General features: G+C 58.3%; 1 protein-coding gene and 1 long non-coding RNA gene across 3 annotated transcripts in view; one reads left to right on the top strand and one right to left on the bottom strand.

Moving 5' to 3' along the window:
* RAI1 (retinoic acid induced 1) overlaps positions 1 to 22025 on the bottom strand; it is a 118574-nt gene that overhangs the window by 68553 nt on the left and 27996 nt on the right. Inside the window, exon 2 of one of the 2 annotated variants that reach the window (XM_023653664.2) lies at positions 11559 to 11693. The gene's annotated coding sequence lies outside the window, so the exon portion shown is untranslated. Of the gene's footprint in view, positions 1 to 11558; positions 11699 to 22025 lie in introns of those variants that run through there. The other variant, XM_023653666.2, reaches the window with a different exon arrangement.
* LOC138916336 (uncharacterized) lies at positions 14074 to 21768 on the top strand. Its single transcript, XR_011423531.1, has 4 exons — positions 14074 to 14218; positions 15255 to 15406; positions 16361 to 16491; positions 21526 to 21768. It is a non-coding gene; the product is annotated as an uncharacterized lncRNA (long non-coding RNA).

The raw sequence follows: 22025 nt of genomic DNA on the forward strand, positions 1-22025 counted from the left end.
ACTAAGTACACTAGCCTAAGTGCACACACTCACACTTCATGGACAATACCTACAGTGCACAGAAATGCCCACCCGCACACCACCTCCCACCCCTCAGGGCCACACACTACACACATTCACAACATGGAAACCCACACTGAACACTTGCAGCCCCACCTACACAAGTGCACAGAACATACGCAAATGCACACACACAATACAGATACACATACAAATGCACTGTCACACACACACACACACCATCATCCTCACTCACATTCCCTAGCTCTCTGGGACAAGTTCTGGATATACCAAGGGGCAGAAGCCCTCTGTCAGTCCCTCCAACCAGTCTGGGTTGGCAGGACAGGGCAGCTTCAGTAACTGCTGTGTGCCAACTAGGGAAATTCACAGCCCCAGGAATGCGGGCTTAGAAGAGACCACAAAAGAGAAGAAGGTGCATATTCAGCATCTGCTTGCACATCTACTAAGATGGGGCACTCGCGCCTTCCTGGAGCAGCCCAGGCCACAGCTGGGCCACTTCTAAATGACAGAAAGTTCCTCTTTGGGTGGAATTGATACCTTGGGATGTCACGTCTGTCCACACAGCCAGGCACTGCTCTTCAGAGTTACAAAGCCCATGTCCTGCTGACATTTTGAATGGAGACTCTCTCTTCCCTTTCCCTTGACAGGTGGGAAAGGTAAGGGGGACAGCTGGTATGAGGAAGGGGGCCTGGAGGCAGCTGAGTGGAGGCTGGGCACATACCAACACATGCACATACATACGTGCACACACACAGGCACACAGATGTGGCCCCATGCATGTCCAAGGACCTCCTGTGCAGACACAAAGGCAGGCATGGAATACACGTCCATGCCCTGCACTTGCACACAGGGAAGGGAGGAGGTGGCCTCTGGTGTGTACCAGCTCTGTCCCTGATAGCTCTGCAGGTGGAAATTCTCAGAGCCTCCAGGTGGGGGAGGGGACTGGGGCTCTGAAGCCGCGGTCCCCACTGCTGGCAGCGCTGGTTAGCTCCCGTCTGCTCCCAGGGAAGGCTATCACCAGCTCTTAAGCCTCCCAATTTAGAATCAGCCTCAAGTAACTGGAACCTCCCAAGTCCCCTTTTCTGACCCTTTGGGGCCAAGGGCAGACATGAATACACCTTGAACGTGCCCTTCGACTGGCCCTCAGCGTGGGCCAGCTGGCCAGGTCTGGCCTAGAAAGGGAGCTTCCACGTCAGCCCCACACCCAGCCCCTGCTCCCTCCGGGGCCTGGAGACCCCTTTTCTCTCTACCTAGACTTCCTCCTCTGGAACTGAGGCCTTCACTCAAAAATGTGAGGGAAAAAGAAAAGCCAAATAGTTGACCATAAACCTGACTGAACAGATGGTCCCAGGGTCCAGGAAGGGAGAGAGCTGGGGCCAGGCCTTGGCGTGGAGGGCGGTGAGAGGGGCCCCCAGGCCTCCCAGCTCCAGGGAGCAGCCGGGCTTCTGGAGAGGCTTCTGCATTGGTATTCTCTGCCCCTTACAGCCCAAATTACACTGGCTCTCCTGGGACCCTTTATCGCACGTTGTCGCTTCAGCAAAAGGTTATGTACGAGAACATCGAAATCCTTCCCGCATATTAAGTAAAAGAGCATTTTTTAAAATGCACAGGAAACAGCAGCTCACCTAAGAGGCAATTTTTACAGTATCTTAGATTGGAACGAGCACCGGACTGGGAGTCAAGCACAGGGGTCCTCATCAGAGTCGTGCCCTCACTGGGACCCAGGGCATGGCACTTCCCCCTCTGCAGGCCACTCTTCTCATCCACTGAAAGTGGGAATAAAAGCCCCACAAGGGTGCTATGTCAGGGATGCTGTGAGGGCGGATGAATGATGGAAATGAACGGGTCATGCTATGCAACCAGCAGAATCCGACTTGTGGCCGTGTTCAGGTTAGGCCAGGCACACTGTCCCAGGTGAGCAGGGCTGGGTACACTTCCCAAGACTCAGTGCCCCGGCACTTCCTCATCTTTCCCCAGCCAGTCCCCTCACCTGGTGCACCTTTTCCTTTTCTTTTTCCGCCTGAAGAATTTCTAGAAATCACCTTCAAGACCCAGTTTCGAATCAGTTCTTCAGTTCTGACATTTTACACGTGTTTCAAAGGCACGATCTGTCTAAGATCAGAGAAAGCCAGGGTGCCAGGAGGGGAACCCAGGTCTCAGCATGGGCAGACTCGCCGGAGTGGGACCCCAGAGAACGGGGCGGCCCGGGCCCTGTGGGACGGGCAGTCTCAGCTCAGCTCTGCCTGCAGCACCTGTGGGCACGTGGGACGCAGCTGCAACCTGCCAGTTTCTTTAAGAGAAACAGAAAGTAGGAATATTTTGTATGTGAAATCTGATATGATTTTAAAACCCTGTGCTGGCCAAACAGCACCCATCTGAGGGTGCTGCCAGTGGACAATCTCCGGCCTGAGTCCTCAAGTCGAGGACAGGAGGCCTGCTCAGGGAAGTGGTGGGCTCTGAAGCAGGGGTAGGGATGAGGGCAGAGGCAACGGCTGGCAGCAGGACTGAGGAGGCGTGGTGTAACTGGCTAGGAGAGGGCCAGGAAGCATGGCCTCAGTGTGCTGTTCTGTCAGACAGGGATGATAACGGGGCCCACTGTCGAAGCCCCTGCGGTGAGAGCGGCCCAGGAGGCCCCAGTAGCATCGATGAGGGAGGGAGGAGCAGGAATTCTCAAAGGTTACTTCTCTTCACTGTCAGGGTTTGTTCTTCTTGGCCAAGCCCACTGTTGGGGCTACAAGGAACCCCGAGATAATCCGAGCCCTGTAAAGATGCAGAGGCACTCAGAGAGGGGCGGCTCTTGCCCCACATCACACAGCAGGTGAGTAAGTGAACGGCAGGGTCAGATGGAGGCTATGGATGGCTGACTCCCTCTAGTTACCACAGTGTGACCCCTGATGCCAGCCCTGCCTGCCCCCAACCCCAGACAGAAGATCCCAAACATGAGGGGTGTCATGAGGGGCACAGGGAGGTCTGCCCCACCTGGACTCCGCCGTCAGAACAAGCCTCCCTTGGGGTTAAGCTGTACCGGCCCCTCCACAAATACCTAGCAAGAAGGGCGATGCCGGAGTGCGGCCCTGGGCTTATTCCTCAGCCTCACTTCTTCCTAGCCCACAGGACCTTGAGCCAGAGTTGCCTGACTTCTCCAAGCCTTGGTTTCTTCATCTGTAAAATGGGGATGGCAGGACCTTTTCCCTGGGAGAAAGGGGAGGGGAGAAAGACTGGAAATAACCAAGTGCTCAGGGCCCAGCTCCAGGAGGCCCTGCCAAGAGGACTCGCTGAACAATGGGATTCCAGACACCATCGGCACCGGGCTGCCTCCTCCCCAGAGCTCTGCCTCCAGCCCGCTCGCTCCTCTCTCTGTGCCCGGCCTTCTTTTAGGGAATTACAATCTGCTGGGCTCTAATTACTGGTCCCTGAGGACTGCTACCTCCTTCCCTAGCCGAGACTTAATAACCCCTCCCTGGGCTCAGCAACTGGCTGCAGGGATGGGCTAAGCTGCTCCAGGTCAGGCAGGAGCTGGGGAGCAGCGTCAGGCCCTGCTGCCCTCTGGGTAGGGCCCCAGGTCCCCACAACAGCTCCATGGGGAGTGGACCACAAGGGAGGAATACAAGGAGGGAAGAAGCTCTTGTCCAGGCCAGGCCCCACCAGTCAGAGAATTCAGGAGCTCTGAGGAGGACTGAGGCCCTGAAAGGAGGACTGGCAGGCAGCCCCACCTGGTCCTTTTCTGGTCCCCAGCTTCTGTCCTCATCGGCTTGGCGAGTCCCACCTATGAGCCCTTGCTCCAGCTGTGCGCTCTGCCCTGCCTTTCTTTCCCCACTGCCTTCAGGATAAATCCCATCAAAGCAGCGAAGGCCTCCGACTCCTTCTCAGCCTCCACTCCTGCTCCTGCCTCCCCGGCTCCCACCACCTGAACTTGGAGAGGTCCCCCGGCCCATTCACGTCTCCAGGCTGTGTGGAACCACCACTGCCCTTCCTCCTACAGCCAAATGCAGTCAAATGCCCCTCCCAGACCTGGGGCCCCTGTCCCCTCCTCCGGGAGGCCCACCCTGACTCTGCTTGGGCAGGGCTTGGATGTGCCTCCTCTGGGCAAGTCCCAAGGGGTGTTAGCAAACGTCTGCTGAGCGCTGAATGAAGGACTGAAGGAAATGAACCTCGACCTGTAAACCAGGCACCCATCAGATGCCTGCCAACACCCATCCCCACTGTGCCCTGGCCACTGGGAACTTGGCTGTGCATGCAGGAGGACAGGATCAGGCCATGGCAAGTCACGAGGACAGGGGCAGGCTGACCTACTCCAGTTGGGTCCTGGCACCCATGCGTGCGAGCCCTCTGCTCCCACATCGTCACCTCTAAGACATTAACAAGAGCCAGGGCGAGTGTGGGATGTGTGTGAGGCTGGCACTGTGCACAGTTCTCAGGGCCCTGGACACCAAGGCTCAGGTCTGGACACAGGGTGGCTATTGTGACCTCTGGGCAACAGCTATTCAGCCGGGAGGCTACAAACTGGCAGCCCTGGTCTGAATCTGGCCACAAGTAGATTGCTGCATTGGGTGACAAGATACACAAACCAGGAGACGTCCTGTAAACATCTGAATCCTGCTTCCTGAGAAGGCGCGCAACGGGCATCCCTGGGCTGCAGCCTCACACGCCTTCCTGGCAGGGCTGAGCTGCTGCCCCATAGGGCCAGGCTGCCCTACACTGTCATTAGCATTGCTTGCCGGCCCTGAGGGGCCTAGAGGTTGGTGGCCCCTGTATTATGCAAACATGAGTTCATCTTCTGATCACTCCTCCAAGGTGACATCTGCATTTGAAGCAGGGCCTACAAGCTTTGACCCTTGGCAGTGAAGGCATTTCAGGCCCTGGGAAAGGCAAGAAGGGGCTATTTTCCAGGAAGGCAGATACCACTTGGTCAAGGTGTTCCTGGAAGGTGGTACCTTGCAGGGATGGCCTGGGGCAGGCAGAACATCTGCCTGCTCCAGTGCAAAGGGCTTTTCATGGGGTGAGCCAACATCTGCCTGCCTCTCTCCCAATTCTGCCCTTGGGAATAGTTGGATGCTGACTTTCCTGGTCCATTCTGCCCCTCTAATCCCTCATGACACCATTTCTGGCCCCAGAGCCCAGCTCTTGGTCAAGCTCCCCCTAAGAATGTGGGACCTGGTCCAGGAGGAACATCCCCTTCCTTTTCTCAGACACCATACCTTTGATAACGTAGCTTCAGGTGGGTCCAACGAACTTCTTAGCCCCCTAGAGGCTCCTACTGAGATGACAGTCACCTCAACCCCAGACTGTCCTAGAGAGCTCTGAAGGAGCAACAGCGCGTCTCCCTCCCCAGAAGCCAGCAAACCCAAGGCCCCTGCTGGGGCAACACACAGGCGCACTGAACGCACAGACGCACAAATGGACACTTTACGAGCCCCTCTGTGTGTCCTGAGGCCACTGGCACGTGAACAAACCGGACCTGGTTTTCTGTGCTTTTCTGACAGTCCTGTCAGGAAAAGCTCTGACCCATTGCATAAAGAAGAAACTGAGGCTCAAAGAAACAAACAAAGCCCTTGCCTGCCGGTCAGCGCGCTCCTGGCTGTGGCTGACTGCGAGCCAGCTCCCCTCTCAGAGAAGTGGCTGGGCACACAGGCCACGGCCCCCTCCAGAGCAGCGGCCACCATCTGGACAGCCGGGGCCCCACAAACGCCGAGGGGAGCCACCTCAGCTGAGCGCCTACCACTCTCGTGAACCACAATAACCCTCGATTCTGGGCATAGGCTGAGGGCCCTGGCTTGTTACTGCGACTGCTTTTTCTACCACTGTAGTCATTGCAGGGCTGACTGGGGCCAGATAAGCAGGCAAAGCAGAGCGCAGCCAGGCCCAGACTGTTTCCAGAAAGGTCCTGGCGCATATCCAGGAGCGTGGGTACGCAGGGCCTGGCGAGGCCCGAGGAGCACCTGTGGCTGGTCTGCTGAGGAATCATTAGCCACTTTGGGGGGATGGGGGCGGGGGGAGCAGGCCTTGCCTAGGCTGGCAAAGGTGACATGAGTCAGAGCAGAGATGCCCAGGGCCAGCGAGTCATCTGGCTCTCCACATGAATGGACATCACAGCCCTCCACTCCATGCAGCTTGGACTTCAGAAAGAAGCGATTTCAGGGGTGCCACAGAGAATGACAGGGCCTGTCCTTGGGTACCCCAGCTTCTCAGGAGTCCTGTAGCAAGAGGATCTCTCATCATGGGAGTCTGGGGCAGCTGGGAGCTAGGAAGGGGATCTGGGCCTTGGGGTCGGAGGACTGGGTCCAGCCTGGGGTCCCCAACTTCTGGGTCTGTGACTGCAAGCACATCACTTCTGTGTAAAACCGGAACCGCAAAGGCTGACTCAGAGGATCTGTGCAAACAATAGGCCCAGTGCCCAGCATGTGAGTGGGGATCCACGGGGCCTGGTGGCTGCCACTCAGCTCCTGGGACCTCAGAGAGCCACCTGGAGGGGCTGTCTTGAATATTTAAAGGAGAAGCTCATATCTGCCTCAGGTACATACCCTTAATACCTTGCCACTGCCCCCTCCAAGGCCTGCTCCCCTCTGTGGGCTGGCGGTGCCCTGCAGTGGGACCCTGCCCCATACTGCATCCTCTGGTCTAGGCTTCATCCTCTCCCTGGCTGAGGGATGTGAGCAGGAATGGCTCAATCAGGATATAATCGTTTTTAATTAACGTGTGGATCATTTCACAGGCTGATCTCCTTGGAGACCAGAGGGAAGACGGTCTTTTAAGATTTCTTTTGCCTCTCCCCACCCACCCCTCCCAGTTGAAGGCCGCCCCCCTTCACCCACCCAGCCGCAACCTTGAAAGCAGCACAAAAGCCTGCTGCCTGGATCCCTCCTGGGGCCATTAGGAGGAAAGTGTGTGCTGACACACAGACAAACACGCACGTGCCCAAGCTCAGGGGCACATTCTCCCCCCGGAAATGCACAAATGGGATCAGAGATTCACAGACACGTGTACACACCCACAGACACAGCACACACAGGGCACACACATTCGCTCACACACAGGGATGCATGCACGCACACATGCATGCAAGCTGGAAGGCACACAGGCCCCTCAAGAAATACACAAACAAGATCTGAGGCACACAGATATGGGCGCGCATGCACACACACACACACACACACACACAGACTGGAGGCACACTGAGCCCCCAGAAAACAGAAACAGGATCAGACACGCAGACATTCACACACACGGATGTGCGTGAGCCTTTGGGGATGCTTCCAAGCACAGAGACACACCAGAGAAATGCCCCAATGTCCACATTCATGGGAGGTTGCTTTTTAACCTGATGGCCTGCCGGCGTGCTGGCACCAGGGGAGCAGAAGGTCCCTGTCCTGTGATAGGAAGTCACAGAGCCACAATCACCTCGCCCATACAAGCACCCCTGGCCCCGAGCCCCGACCTAGGGGTGCCCTGCCACCTGCCCCATGAGGAAACCCATGAACAGAGAGGCCACCACCAAAGTCTTGCCTCCCTGCCATCCGCCTCGTCTGGATCCTTTGGACCCCCAGAGCCCCCCACTCAGCTGTTCCACTCAGCCCTGACAGAACCCACTCTGATGTCCAGCCTTTCCTGGACATCCAGCCTTGGGTAGCTCTAAAACCTGCACCGGGAGTGATGTCCTCAGCCTCCCCTCTGGGTGCCCTGTGAGGCTGGGGGAAGGGATTTTCTCTATTCTCTCTATCTTAAATAGGTCCTTCCTTCCCCCATTTTCTTCTTCCTGACCTCCTGTCTCTCTGTTCCACTCCCTTTTCTTTCCCACTGTCTTTGCTTCTATCCTTCCTTCTCTCTCTCTTCTCACTCTCACTCTCCCTCTTTCCCTGTCCTCCCCAGGGGTCCTCCTGGGTCGATCTAAGACAAGAGGCAGACTGGTCTAAGACTAAGGCTGCGATGGAGCTGGTCCTTCCCCACTCCCCCACAGTGGATATCTCTGCCAACACCTGCCCCCAGCTCCTGAACAGACTCAGAGTTAGGTCACTGAACAAGTAAACTGAGGCATGGGGGCAGGGCACAACCACGGGGGTCCTCTGACATCAGTAGCCCCACCCCTCTCACCCCACCAGCTTTAGATCCTTGGCTTTTCATGCTGGAAAACAGTACAACAAAGAGAAAGAAGTTGTGAAGAGGGCCAACAGGGAGCTCATGGCTGGCCAACCACAGACTAGTAACTTAGGTGGCCCCAGATCCCACAGACACGGCAAGTGTGAGTGACAGAGATGGGCTTAGGAGCCTGTCTGGTGCTCCAGCTGGTGACACGAGAGGCAAACTGGGTGTTTCTCCTCTCTTCAGGTCTCAGTGCCCACATCTGTGAAATGGGCAAGGTCAGCCTAAAAGACCCCTAGGGACTCTTGCCTGCCAGATGTGGAAACCAAAATGACAGGTCAGTAGCCAGTTCTTGGCTACTGCAAGGCCCAGAGACAGCTGTGTGACCTTGGGACTCACTTCTCTCTGCACTCCCATTTCCTCCTCTGTCAAAGGAGGGGGTCAGCCAGGGGACTCACTGCCAAGGCTCTTTTCTGTTCTGATAGAAGGTTCTAGATTGTGAGGGGGGGAGGAGAATAGGGTTCCACTTCTCTGGGAAGAATGAGAAGCCAATTTCTTCCACTGCAGGCATGTCGGAGCCTTCGGCATCAGCGGCGTCATTTTGAGGAAATCATCTTAAACATCAAAACAAGCTCTCTACATAAAAATCTATCCACTACCACCTCGTTCATCAGGAGCATCCAGAATGTTGAACAAAAGGGGAATATTAAGTAAATGATGGTACGTCCACCCCATTGGAAAAGACATTAACCTGGCGTTTATGAAGAGTTGGTTACAAAACAGGAAAAGGCTCCTGTCAGCGCCAATGAAGAAAGCAGGATACATATCTGAATATAGAGAATGACGGCAAGGTCTTTAAAAACAAACCAACCACCAGGTCCAGAAAGACTGCGAAGACACATCAAAATATTAGCACTGCCATGGCCCACTAAGACCAACAGGAACCTTTTGTTTCTTTTTCTCTATTTTTCAGATTTTCTATGAACCATATTTTTAAATGTATATACAGAAAATGTATATATTTCACAAAAAAAAAAACAACAATGACTAAATGCTTCCAATTGAGAAACTTTCCCCTTCCATTCATTCATTCATTCATTCATTACTGATCCATTCACTGCACGTTTGTCCAGTCAAACCTGAGGGCACATCCTGTGCAAGACCCTGCACTCTGAGATCCTCGGAAAATGGGAACTCGGGTCGGGGAAAGGAAGACAGCCCCCGAATAGCTACACCGAGGGGCTTGTGCCATATGGGGCCCTCGGAGTGAGCAGAAATCAGTCCTGCCGGTTTGGTCCTGCCTCCCTGTGGCCTCCCGGAGGCCTCCCCCTGCTGCAGGGGGTCTCATAGCCTCCCCTGTGGGTCGGACTCTCACCCTTAACAGCCAGACCTCCAGCTGTGGGTGTGAGCCTGGGGGTGCCGAGCAGGGCAAAGTGTTCAAGGGGCCTCCCCAACCCCAGGCCACCCAGCTTTGGCGGAGACCCCCCTCCAGTTCCTGTGGGCCTGGCATGTAACCCCTTTTCCCTTGGGGCCACAAGGCCAATGCCTGGCTGTGGCGCCCTCTGGACTCTGATTTCCGCCTCCCCCAGGCCCCTGAACAAGGCACCACCCAGCCAGGTCCTGTCTGGCTACGGCTGCTGATTCCATACCCTGTGAAGCAGCACAGGGTACGGAATCTGCTAGCTCCTGTCAGCCAGTGTCACGCTGTTAGCACGTCAAAGGGTCTGACACAGTGTCCCCGCTGTGTGGGGGCTGACAGATTTCTGGGGAGGGTTAACTCTTTCTATTCCTGGACCAAGCCCCACAACAGCCTGAAAACATCCCCCCCCCCAACCAAGACTCCCCTCTTTAAAGAGGGAGAATCTCCTTCACCTGCCAGGTTGCCACCTCCACCGGGGCTGGGTCCCTGGGCCGGCTCCCTACCCTCGGACGAAAAAGGGGAGGAGCCCTCTTTAGCCCCCTCGGCTGTTCGCCTGGGAATCCAATTAAGGCAGATTTCCATTGACTCTCCTCCGCCCCCACTCCCGTTGCAACTAGCCCTTCACCCCACCCCCCAAAGCAGCAAAAGGATCTGGGAGCTTTGAGTGCTGAGAAACCTCTGACCCTGCGGCCCCCACTTTGAGTTGAGCCCCCCGCTCAGGACTGCGGTCCCCAGAAACGCTCTGGGCTAGCACTCCCTTCCCACGCCCCAGGGGGAAAAGGAGAAGTTCCCACCACTCCCCTCCCCCAGCCCCTGAGGGAGGGGGCGAGGCGTCCGGATCTCCGGGTCACCAGAGCAGCGTCTGCTGTGGATGCAGGAGACAAACACTTCGTCACACACACACATCACCCTCGGGATCACCTCTGAAGCCCGCATTGTGCGCGAGGGGAGGAGGCCGAGTTGCTGGGAGGAAGCTGGGGTTAGGGGGGGCCCTGGACGTGCCTGAAGTCACCAGCCAATCACCAAGCCCAAGAGGGGCTAGAATCCACGACCCTCGGCCACGAAGGCAAGCCTCAGGCCTCCACAGCACCCCCACCCCTCCCCCTCCTGGCAGGGCGCCATCCGACGTCAAGGTCTCTAACCCAAACAAGTCCCTCCCCCTCCCCCTGCCCGGGGTCAGCAGCCCCCGGAGAAACCCAGCTACAACCCCCGCCTCTGGCCGCCCACCGACGCAGAGGCGCGAGATTTCATTGTCAGCCTGGCCACTCGACGCGCGTAAAGCGGGGGTGCGGGGAAGGGGGGCCAGCGGGGCAGGCTCTGGAGCGGGGAGTGGGGAGGGGTCTCCAGGGGAAGTGTTTGAAGCTGCTCCTCCAGCTCTGTCCAGATCCGGAAGCCGCCGGGGGAGGGAGGAAGGCGGGGGTGGGGAGAGCACGACCTTAAGCGCTCGAGGGCGGCAAGGAGGGGCTGCGGCGGCCGGAGGAAGCGCCTAGAGGCGTCGGGGGCGCCGAGTCTCCCGGGAGGCTGCGCTCGGGAAGTTTCCCACCGGTTGCCTGGAGCAGAACAGGGCGCGCAGACGGCCCTCCCTGGCCTGACCAGTTCCAGGGCGCAGACTGCGAACTTGAGCCAAACTCCTTCCTTCTCCGGCATCCCTCACCTCCCCTCCGCGGCCACCAGCCCCGCCCTCTCAGCCCCCTGCCTTCCGCCAGTGCCACTGTCGTCAAGACCTCTCACCAATGTATTGTGGAGGAAAGGGGAGGGCGGAATCCCCAGCACAACCAACTGCGGCCAAAAAAAAAGGGAAAGAAATTCCTTCTCCAGAGACTGATTCCCTCAACCGGCATGGAAAACCCCAAAACAGGCAAATCTGCAACTCTAGCCAAGATCTCGGCTCGGCGGGAGGGGTACCTGCGGCAGGCGGTGACCCCCGCCGGCAGCCCCGGGTTTGGGGCAGGTCCGAGCGCGGTGGCGGGCCGGGGGCGCCGGGAGCCCTCGTGCCCCGGAACGGCCCCCCGAAGACACAAAGCTCTGCCGCCAACAATACCTGCGGGCTCCTCCTGGGTCTCCCGGGCGCCGGCACTGCGCGTCTCGCCGTCTCCCTTTCCCCGCGCCGTCTCTCTCCTCCTCTAGCGCGCGCTCTCCCCTCGCCTCTTCCAGAACGCGGCGGCCAGATGAGCTCCTTGGGAGAGAAAAATGTGAGCGCTCGCACGATTCCTTTCTCTCCGCCCGCTGCTCACGGCGGCCCAGGGCTCGCTCCTTTCTCCCTCGCGCTCCCGCGCGCGCCGCGGCTCTCGCGCCCCGCGTTTCCTTCTCAGCAGCCCCTGCGAGCGCCCTCAGTAGCCATTATTCACGGGCCGCCAGGGGACAGGCGGTAATTAGAGACCGCCCCGTGGCCGCATCCACTCGGCAAGCGCGATGCGGGCGCGGGGGGCGCGCGGGGAGGGGCGCGCGACGAGGGGGCTTGGCTGCGCGCAGCCCGCGCCCCAGACGCGGGGGAGGGGAGGCGGAGGGGGCAGGGAGGGAGGAGGCAAGGGGAGGAGTGGTGAGCTCGGGGAAGGGAGCAGGAGGAGGGGGCGCCGGGGAGACGCTCTCGCGGCTCTCACCGCGGGGGCTTGGGGTCACCGGCTAGGAGGCTCCAAGGCGCTCAGGGACTGGGGGTGGGGGTGGCTGTCTCCGTATGCGTGTGTGTGTGCGCGCGCGCGCCCGCGAGCGCGCGTGTCAGAAGGAGAAAGAGGGAACGCTTTAATATTTCCCCAGTGACTTACGAGCCCGTGGGTGAGCTCTTGGCTGTGCGTTTAGGTCCGTGTGTGTATCAATGTGGCTGTATATTTCTGGTCTGTCCTACGTGTGAATGTCACGGGGTTTGGGGGTCTGGCTACGAGCTTGTGAATGTATTTCTGGGTCTCGGAGGAACTGAGTGATGCGGTGCCTGCGTGGGGTTGTTTGTGTGATTGTTTATGGGGGGGGGGGGTTGTGTGACTGCGTGGGTGGCACTGTGCCTGTTGTAGGGCTGTGTGTCCGAGGGGCTGTGTCTGTATGAGGTTGCATGTGTATATGAGATTGTGTCTGCGTGGGCCCGAGTGTGTCTGAGGGGTGTTGTGTATCCGTGTGGGCTTGTTTGCGAGTGGGATTGCGGTTGTTGGGGCTGTTCATCTGTGCGTGTAGGGGCAGTGCGCCTGTGCAGGGCCGTGGTTCGGAGAGAGGCTGTGGTGTGTGTCCGCAGGCGGTCTTGTGTGGGCTGTGTTCTGCGGGAGGGTCTGAGCCCTGGCGACGGGGGGGTGATCCGCGTGGCGTCGGGGATCGCACCGCCGCAAAAGAGCTGCTTAAGGCGCGAACAAGCTGCTCTGGGGTCGGGGCGCAGCGCGACGAGTAGTGGCGGAGGAGGGGCGGGAGAGAGAAGGCGGAGACGAGCGGGGCCATCATCCCGCGCCTCCCCCCGCCCCCCTGCACCGGAGACGCAGCTTGGAGATCCTGGCACTTGACGGCCCCGCGGTCCTAGAGGCACTGGGTTTGATGGACCCAACTGGGCTGGGGAGACACCTATGCGCTGGGAGCAGCGGGGACTGAGACTCGGAGATCCGGGAGCAGCCCAGAAGCGAGAGGCGAGGGATGCCTGAAGAGGCGGGTCGCGGCCAGGAGACAGCGGAGGACCAGGCTGAGACAAAGAAGAGCGGGACCGGGAGCCTCCAGGCAGGACCGCACCTCCAGGTTCGCCCCGCGGCGCTGCCCGCACGCTAAAGGCCACCGGGAGCAGCTCCGGAGCCCGGGGGCACGGAATTACGCGTCCCAGGCGGGGCCGTGGCAGGGGGGTTCCGAGCGCAGCGGGCGGCGCCGCGCCCCGGGGCTGTGATTGAGCGCTCGCTAGCCCGCCCCTCGCCAGGCTGCTCCCTGCCCCCGCAGCCGTTCATTCATTCATCTATCCGTCTCTCCGTCTACCCACCCTTCTATCCACACACGCGTCCACCCGACTATCGCGCCAGGGATCACACAGACGTGTCAGACCCCGCTCTCTCCACTTTCTCCTTTGCTCCCCTCTCAGGCCCCTCTTCGTTCTGGCAAGAAGCGAGGAGCGCACCCCACGACCTCTATTACGCTTAGGTTTTGCTGTTCAGTGATCGCCAACTTCCTCTCCCCATTCACTGACCCCCAAACCCCGCCACTAATTCCGAGTCAGCTGGGCATGGGGAGGCTTCTCCCCGCTGCCTGGCCGCTGCCTGGCCGCCCAGAGGCCAGGCGGCTCCTTGGCGAGGTCCGCGGCAAGCAGGCAGCACATTTCTGTGCTCAGCTTGAGTGCCTCCCTCAGCCCAACCCTCTGGGGGGAGCAGGGAGCAAGAAGAGGCTTCCTGAGAGGACTGCTGTGCCTCCAGGTCCTTGGCTGAAGGGTGTGCAGAGCCTGGTGACACAGAAGCCACTAGTACCTCAGTGACCTTAACAGTCACTCCCAAACCTACCACTGGTACAGTGTCAACTGCAAACAAAAAGCAGATTCCTGGGCTCTAGCCCAGACCTAATCAATCCAAGTGCCCAGTGCCTTTGCACATGCTGTTCCCTCTGTCTAGGAATCAACATCTTACAGTCAGGCTTGGGAACCACTGACCTGGAGCATCTTACAGCCTACCTAGACTCCTGAGCGTGGCCACCCAGGGGCAAAGAGCGGGCCTTTCTCCCAGAAACAGACCCTAAACGTGCCCTCTGGCTCAACTGGTAAGAATGCAGCAAAAACAAAGCAGCTGATTGCAGGCACCCACTCCCAGCCTGCAGAACCCAGGGCAGCCTAGCGCCTCTTTGGGCTTTGGTCTCCCCATCTTTAAAATGTGGGCTGCTTGGTCTCTATTTTCAATTATCTGGCCTGGGAAGCAGGGTCACTCAGGCCTGAGGCTGCTGCCAGGAGAGGCCCGCCGTGTGCACCATTAGACAAGAAATCCCCAAACCCTGCTGGGGACCACCAGCCCAGCCAAACCGACCAGCAACCCTATCCCAGTGCCACCTGACCTTCCACTGTCCCTGTCACATCCTGACTCAGCCACCTTCTCCATGCAGCCACTCACAAGGCCAAGGTCAAACCTGGCAGGTGGGAGTATGAGGATGGTAGTGTGTGCCCCCTTGCCCTGGGGGCCAGGAACAGGCTCCCCCCACCTCCCTAGTTTCAGAGTGAAGAAGAAAAAAAGTCCTTATAGTGGCTGATGAGATCCCACACCGTCAGACCCACACTGTCTCTGACCTCATGGCCTCCCCACTCTTACTCGCCACCTCATCAACTTGCGGTTTCTTGAATTCACCAGGCATACTTTCACCTCAGAGCCTTTGCACTCGCTGGTCTCTCTGCCTAGAATGCTCTTCCTCAGCTTCTCGTGTACCATAAAATTTATTTATGTATTTTGTAGTTATTTTTGTCTTTTTGCTCATTGGTGTTTCCTCTTTACCTGGAACAGTGCCTGGCACACATTGAATAAGTATTTGTTGAATGAATGAATGAGTGAATGAATGAAGGAGACTGACCTGACCCAGCCCAGCCCAGGGCTTTCTCTTCTTTGAATCAACAGCCCCTTTGGAGAACACTGGAAGGGTGGGGATGGAAAACATCAGGGCAAGGACAGGTCACATGACTCATCAGCGGTCAATCAGTGAGCGCCCTTCACGGATTCTGGGATTCTGGGCAGATGTCCTGGGGATTTGGCAGAATGAGTTGGTGGTGAGATGGCTTATCCCAAAGGAAAGCAGAGCCTTTCATCTGTTCCAGGGGCCTCTCTGTTCCTGCGGCAGTGTGGCAGAGGAGTCCAGATTCACATCTGCCAAAGGGAGATGGAAACCCCCGCTACTGAGGCAGGGCCCTTCCACAAGCCTTATCACGGAGCCCATCAGGATCTGCCCATCTCTGGGAGGAGAAATCAGGTCAGAGCCATCAAAGGACTTGTCGAGAACACACAGAGACTGTCTGAGCCACACCTGACCATAAGCTTCTAAAGAGATCTTGCTGGCCTCTGCTCAGCACACAGCAGGTGCTCAATATGCATTTAACAAATGAATGAATGAAGTGCCGGCACCAAGATTCAAACTCAAGTCTGCATGGTCCCCAAACCCCTGCTTGTTCCATCAGACCATAGTGACAGGATTCCACAGGATCCAGTGGCAGCACCCAGCACACAGCAGGCACTCCATAAACACTGAGGGAATGACCAGCAGGGGAGGCTACCTGGCCAGCAGGCTCCCTACACCCCCCAGGGGTGTGACTCCATCACCCACCCTGTGTGTCCCGCCCCAGGCTCAAGGGGAGAGGGCCAGAGAGTTCTATGGATCAGGCTGGGGGTGACCACAGGTCTCAAAGGGCTGCTGCCTCCTGGTGAGGTGTGGCTGTGCTCAGGAGAGCCTGCACCAGGACGGGCTGCCCTTCTGTTAGCCTAGCACTATCTGAATAGCTGCTTTCCTGCAAAGCGTGTGTCCAAACGCCACTCCAGGGTTAAAGAACGAACAGGGGCCAGGCAGGGGACCCCAGGGGGGGGCCAGGGAAGCACAGGCAATGGTATCAGTGGGGCTGCCAGGTTGGGCTCACTGACAGGCCACCAGGTCAGGGGTTATGCCAGGAGCCACCCAGATGGGCACAAGAGGCAGAGAAGAGGGGCTTGGACTCTACCCACCAGGCCAGGCAGGTGCCACTGACAGCCAGAAGTCAAGTTCGAGCTCAGCCCTCATCTGGTAACCCCAAGCCCTCCTGGCCTTCGGGGGCTGTGGCTCTCCAAAGAGAGAACAGAAGAGCATGTCTGCAGGCCTGGGGTCAGAGGTGGGCGAGGTAGCTTTCCACATCCACTCCACACAGGTTTGGACTGCAAATTTCTGTCTTTCCCTCAGATCAGTCACCCTCCCCTTTTCAGAGGCTGGGTCCAAACAACAGACTTGCCTACAGTCATGGCACTCGAGTGTGGCAGAAGTACTCATGCATTTGCTCGGCAGATATTTACTGAGGACCTACTGTGTTCCAGGTACTTTTCTACGTGTTGGGGATTCAGGGCCTGAAATGAGACAAAGCTTCCCTTCTTTCTAGTCATGAGACAGATAAGAAACAGAATGAATGAGTAAATCACGTCATATGCTACATTTAAGCACAGCCTGCTGTGAAAAAATAAATAAAGCCAGGGAAGGGGACTGGGGGCATCTGGGGAGGGCTGTGTTTTCACATTGGGTGTTCAGAGAACTCTCACTTGAAAACATTTGAGAATAGACTTGAAAGACAAAGGTAGTGAGGCATGCAGCTCTCTAGGGGGGAAGAGAGCAGCAGGTGCAAAGGCCCAGAGGCAGGAGCAGGATGAGGATTTTCAAGGAATGGCAAAAGCTGGTATGGCTGGAGCGGAGTGAGCACTGGGGCAAGTGGGAAGAGATGGGGAGAGAGGGGTGACAGGGGCCACACCACAGGGCCTTGTGTGCCTCTGTGAGGATTCTGGCTTTTACAGGGATTGGGATGGGGGGTCTCTGGAGTGTTTTGAGCAGAGGAGGGACGTGATCTCCCTTAGGTCCTCACATTGTCTCCTGGCTGCCGTAAAGAGAACAGACATGGGGCCAGGGCAGGAGCGGGGAGGCCCATGAGGTGGACCCTGCACGAGTCCAGGTGGGCGATGACAGGGCCTGGCCAGGGTGGGGGCCATGGAGAGCTGAGAAGGCGTCAGATTCTGGATTTATTTTGGAAGTACAGCTAACAGGATTAGCTGATGCATTTGGCCTCAAACAACCAGAAGGATGGTGCTGCTGTGATCAGCCAGTCCTGCCAGGTGAGTGGTCAGGGGCAGGCTCCCCCGGCTGGAAGGAAGGCCAGCCCTCAGAAAGGAACCACCCTGCCCCTCGGACAGGTTAATGACCTTTATGCCAATCTGTTAGCTTGGACAGCTGCTGAAGAGGGCCCATTTCTAGTGGATGTACCAGGAGCAGTGCCCTGACTGGGTCAGCAGCCAGCAACCTGACAAGTCACCTTCCCACTCCCAGCCTCAGTTTCCCCTTTTTATGAGCATGTCGGTCCAGGCCAGGGGCCAAGGGCCCTGTTTGGCTTCTCTCCTGGTGCTCCTGTTGTCCCAGACCAGTCTCAGCAAATCCTCTCCATGAATCTCCACAAGTCTCTCCTTTGAGGCAGGTTTGTTGAGCGCCCACCAGTGCCAGGTGTTGTTGGGGGTGCCAGGGACATGGCAGTGAACAAAACAGGCAAACCTCCTGGCCTCTTGGGCTGGCATAGTCACTGCACAATCCCAGCCTCGTTCCTTTTTCTCCTCCACAAAAACCCTCTCATGCCCAGCACTTCCTGAGAGCTGGACCACCATGTGAGCCCGAGAGCAAAACACTCGAGAAAATGTTTCTCTGAAAGCAAAGAACTTGATGGTTTGACTGGGGGAGGGGGTGGGCTGGGTCAGGATTATAAATATCTAAGTTCCCTTAAGTTTTGGGGACATTTTCAAACAGCTGGCGTGCCCCCCCAATCCCAGGGGACGGCAGTGGATGTCGAGGAAGATCTGGGATCTCTCTCTTTGGGTTCTGGCCAGAGTTAGGGTGGGAGAAAGGCTGTCTAGCATCCACCTCTCCTGCGTGGGGGTGGGGGGTCACATCACAACCTCTGCCCTAGGCTGGCCTGCAGCCCTACAGGGGTTGGGCTGGGGTGTGCCCACCAATGCCTGCCCAGATGGAGACCAAGGCCAGGTCTCCTTCTGCCTGCCTTTGATCTGTGCAACCTTTGACCTCTGCTATCTGCAGCTTTCTCTGCCATCAGTCTGTCCATCCTTCTTTACTAGACTGTGGCAGGTTACCAGATGAGGTCACACAGCTTCAGACTCAGACAGGGCAGACCCACCCACTAGGGGACCTCTTCATGGGGTGTGGGCTCCAGAGGACGAACCTCGCGGGAGGTCTGTAACCTCTCACCCCCGCCGCCCCTGCCACCTCCGGGTCCTGGGTGATGCCGGCCAGTGCAGCCTGAAGCCCCCTGCCCGCACCGCCCCCATTGGCATTCACCTTCCTTTCTCGGCATCTGAGCACACTGGAAGATGCTAAACTCGTGTCCCTGAGCTTGCAGGAGGTCAGGCCCCGGATTCAGAGAGCGGGGGTGCTGCAGGCAGGGCTCAGAGGGTCAATGAACGGGACAAAGAGGAGGGCTGGGCAGCTGGAGAAGAAGACAGCCAGCCAGGGAAGTGGAGAGGAAGGACAGAGGGAAGGGAGGAGTGGGGAAGGATGAGAGAAATGTGAGAAGAATGGAAGAGAAAGGGAGCAAATGAAGGAGAGAGGGAAGAAGGAATGACAGAGCACCAGGGTGAGGAGAGCGCCCCTAGGGGGCGGGCGGGGGCCCCGCAGCCCTTCCTCAGTGTGGGGAGGCGCTGCCCCTGCTCTGCATTCTCTGGTTCTCTCCTGGGTCCAGAGGGCACACCTTGGTTCCGGTTATGACCAAGACCATCCGCTCCTGGCACACCTGGCCTGGCTGGGATCCTGTCACAGCTGTGGGAGCAGATCACGGCAGCCACGTGCCTGTGTGGCAGGGCCCACAGGCGCCTTCTAGTCCCTGGGCACCTACCTCTCAAGCAGCTGCAGCCCGGGGCTCAAACCTGCATCCATGGCCAGGGAGCCACCAAGGGGCTGGGGAGAGCAGCGTGGCTGACAGTCCTCTGCGCCAATACAGATGGACCCTGACCGAACCTTAGTCACAGCCGCGGTCACATTCTGACCCTTGGCGCCAGCCACAGTGTGAGCCCCTCACCCTGACCCCAGCCACAGACTGACCTCCACCCTCTACCATGAATGGCTTCTGACCCCAGCCATAGTCCCTAAAACATAGACCAACATCTGGACCCTGCTACAGATTGACCCCTGACCACACCCCCAGCCTGAGACTGAGCTCCAATGCTTGCAGGGGTGCACTGTGGTGACCATGCCGTGGACACATTCCACCAGGCCACCAGGGAGCATGTGGGAAGGACAGATGGGGCCCAGCTCAGAGCCATCACACCCCGGAGGTAACACGTGCCATCAAGCCCACACAGGACCCACATTGAGGCCTCAAGGCTCACGAGGTAACCAATGAGAGCCTGAGGCCACTGACGCTCCTCCAAGCGGAGGCCAGCAGCACCACGCAGGAGGGCTGCCTGGGCCAGCGTGAGCACACACGGACACACCCAGGGCCAGACAGACCCACACACAGTCAGGTCCACGGGCCCAACCCCAGAAACCCTCACACACAAACACACGTGCAAAGACACATACAGCCTGAGGTGCACAGGCACCAGCGCACACACACACAAACCCAAGACACAGAACCAGACATGCACACATGCAGACTGTCCCCGGCCTCTGTCCCTCTCACAGCCCCTCCAGCCCAGGCCCATGGTTCCCCGGTGCCTGGGAATGGGAATGCCAACAGCCGCCTGCTCGTCCTCTCCTGAGGGGCCGCAGAACCCTTCCCTGGGCCCAGCGGCTCTCTATGCCTGCCTGCCTGGAGGAGACCCAGAGAGAAGGCGAGCATTACTGCCTCCCCAAACCCAGGGCTTCCAGAGAGCCTGCCCCACGTCACCCAGCAGATCGGGGCAGTGAGGACACACAGAAACACATACTCCCCCAGGTGGAAATACACAGCACACCATCTGTGCATATGCACACTCACAAAGTCAGAGACACACATGCACTTATATGCACGCAAGGAGATGCAAACAGGGACATGTACACGTAAACTCAACACAGATGCACACGTAAGGACATGCAAGTCTTGTTCCTTTATGGAGGAGTGCACCCACACAGCGCACACACCTGGGTGGCAGCCACCTGCCTCCACACGTCGTCTGCTCCTTGACCCCAGGCAGCCCCAGTGTGGGGCCCCGGAGCTCGTGGGTGTCCCTGGGGGGCTCAACCACTCGAGTGACCCCTCCAGCCCTTGCCCAGCTCAGCTCTGAGCCCACGGGCCTCTGCCCTCCCTTGACTTGGCGGCACCAGGGGTGCTGCCCCAGGGCTTCTCCTGACCCCCAGCCAAGTGAGGAGCCCTGAAGTCCTCCTGATCTTGTCCCTCCTGGACCTGGGCTGGCTACAACAGGCCCTCAGCCTGTGGCACGACGTGGCCAACTGCCTCTCTGCTAAGGAAGCCCTGGTCCCCCGCCTCAGTCTGTGAGCCACACAATGGGATGAGAGACCTGCGCCCGCTACTCCTGGGGCAGGCGAGTCCCAGGGAGCACTCGAATTGGAAGCCCTTTTCAGGGTGCCTGAATCTGCAGAGATGGCCTCTGAAAGGATGGAAAAGAAACTGCTGATCAAAGGGAGGGTGGGGGTGGGAGGGACGTTCACTGTGCTGTGAGAATGTTTCACCACATGAGTCTGTGGTGGGGAGGCGGCGGGGGTGGGGATGCGGAGACGATTGTTCTTGTGCTTTTCCTCCTGGTTTGGCTTCATCCCAAAACTCCCTGGTGGAACCCAGATGACTGTACCACAGGACAGGGGTGGCAGACGGAGATGGTGCCGACTCTGCCAAGCGTTCCCCAGGGGACGCTCTCGGCAATCCTCGGAGGTCCGTGTCCTCAGCCCATTTGAGATGTGTGGAAACTGAGGCTCAGAGAGCAGAAGAGAGAGGCACAAGGACCAAGTGACCCTGGGTGGAGCCTGAACCGCTGCCCTGTGCCGTGAGCTCCTCACAGAGCCGTTCTCAGTCACCTGTCTCGCCCAGGGCCCCGGCCAGAGCAGTCTGACCTGGCACGGCACGTGTGAGGGGGAAAGGAGACCCACGTGCTTCACACGCCCGCCTGGGCTCTCCAGGACAGTGCCTGGGTGAGAAGTGGGTTCCCATCCTCCCCACACTCCCGCAACCAGGAGAGGCGCGGCCCCGGCCCACACCCAGTGCAAGTCCAGCTCGTAGCACCCTGGCTGTGTCCCTGGGCAGCTCCACAGCTTTTCTGGGCCCAGTTTCCACGCTGAGAAGAGGGGTAATGCTTCTGCTCCTGCTTACCTCGGGGTGGGGAGGTGATCTGGACAGGGAGCAGGCTTCTAAACCTGATCTCTCTCTCCCTTAGAAAAACGTCATGGTCCAAGACCAGGACACTCCTCCAAACCCAGCGCCTGCGACGAGGGGCTCCAAGAGCAGGCACGGGAGCCTTCACTCGACAACTGACAGGGCCAGGCGCCAAGTCCAACCAGCCACTGCCAGGCGTCCTTCCAGTCTCGCTCCCACACACTTCTGCGGGGGGGGGGGGCTTGGTCGCTGGTCAGCCTTCTGATCCAGTCTGCACCACTCCCAAACTGTGCGACAAGACGCATACCCGGCTGCTTCCCGCCACGTTTCTGTGCCTCGGTGTTTTCTCCTTTAAGATGGGAGAAGAGTGGGGCCTGGACTGTGTTGAGGATTCCTGGAAATGAGTACATGAAGTCACCACGGGGCCTGCCACTTCACGAGCCTTTGACAAACGTGAGCTCTGATGGGGACTATCTCCTCCTGCTTGATGGAGGGGTTTGAGGATAAGCATCAAATTCCAGTTTCATGGCGATGGTCTGAATGTTTCAGTTGGCAGTCCTA

The sequence above is a fragment of the Equus caballus genome, chromosome 11 (assembly GCF_041296265.1).
Source record: "Equus caballus isolate H_3958 breed thoroughbred chromosome 11, TB-T2T, whole genome shotgun sequence".
Taxonomy (NCBI): Eukaryota; Metazoa; Chordata; class Mammalia; order Perissodactyla; family Equidae; genus Equus; species Equus caballus.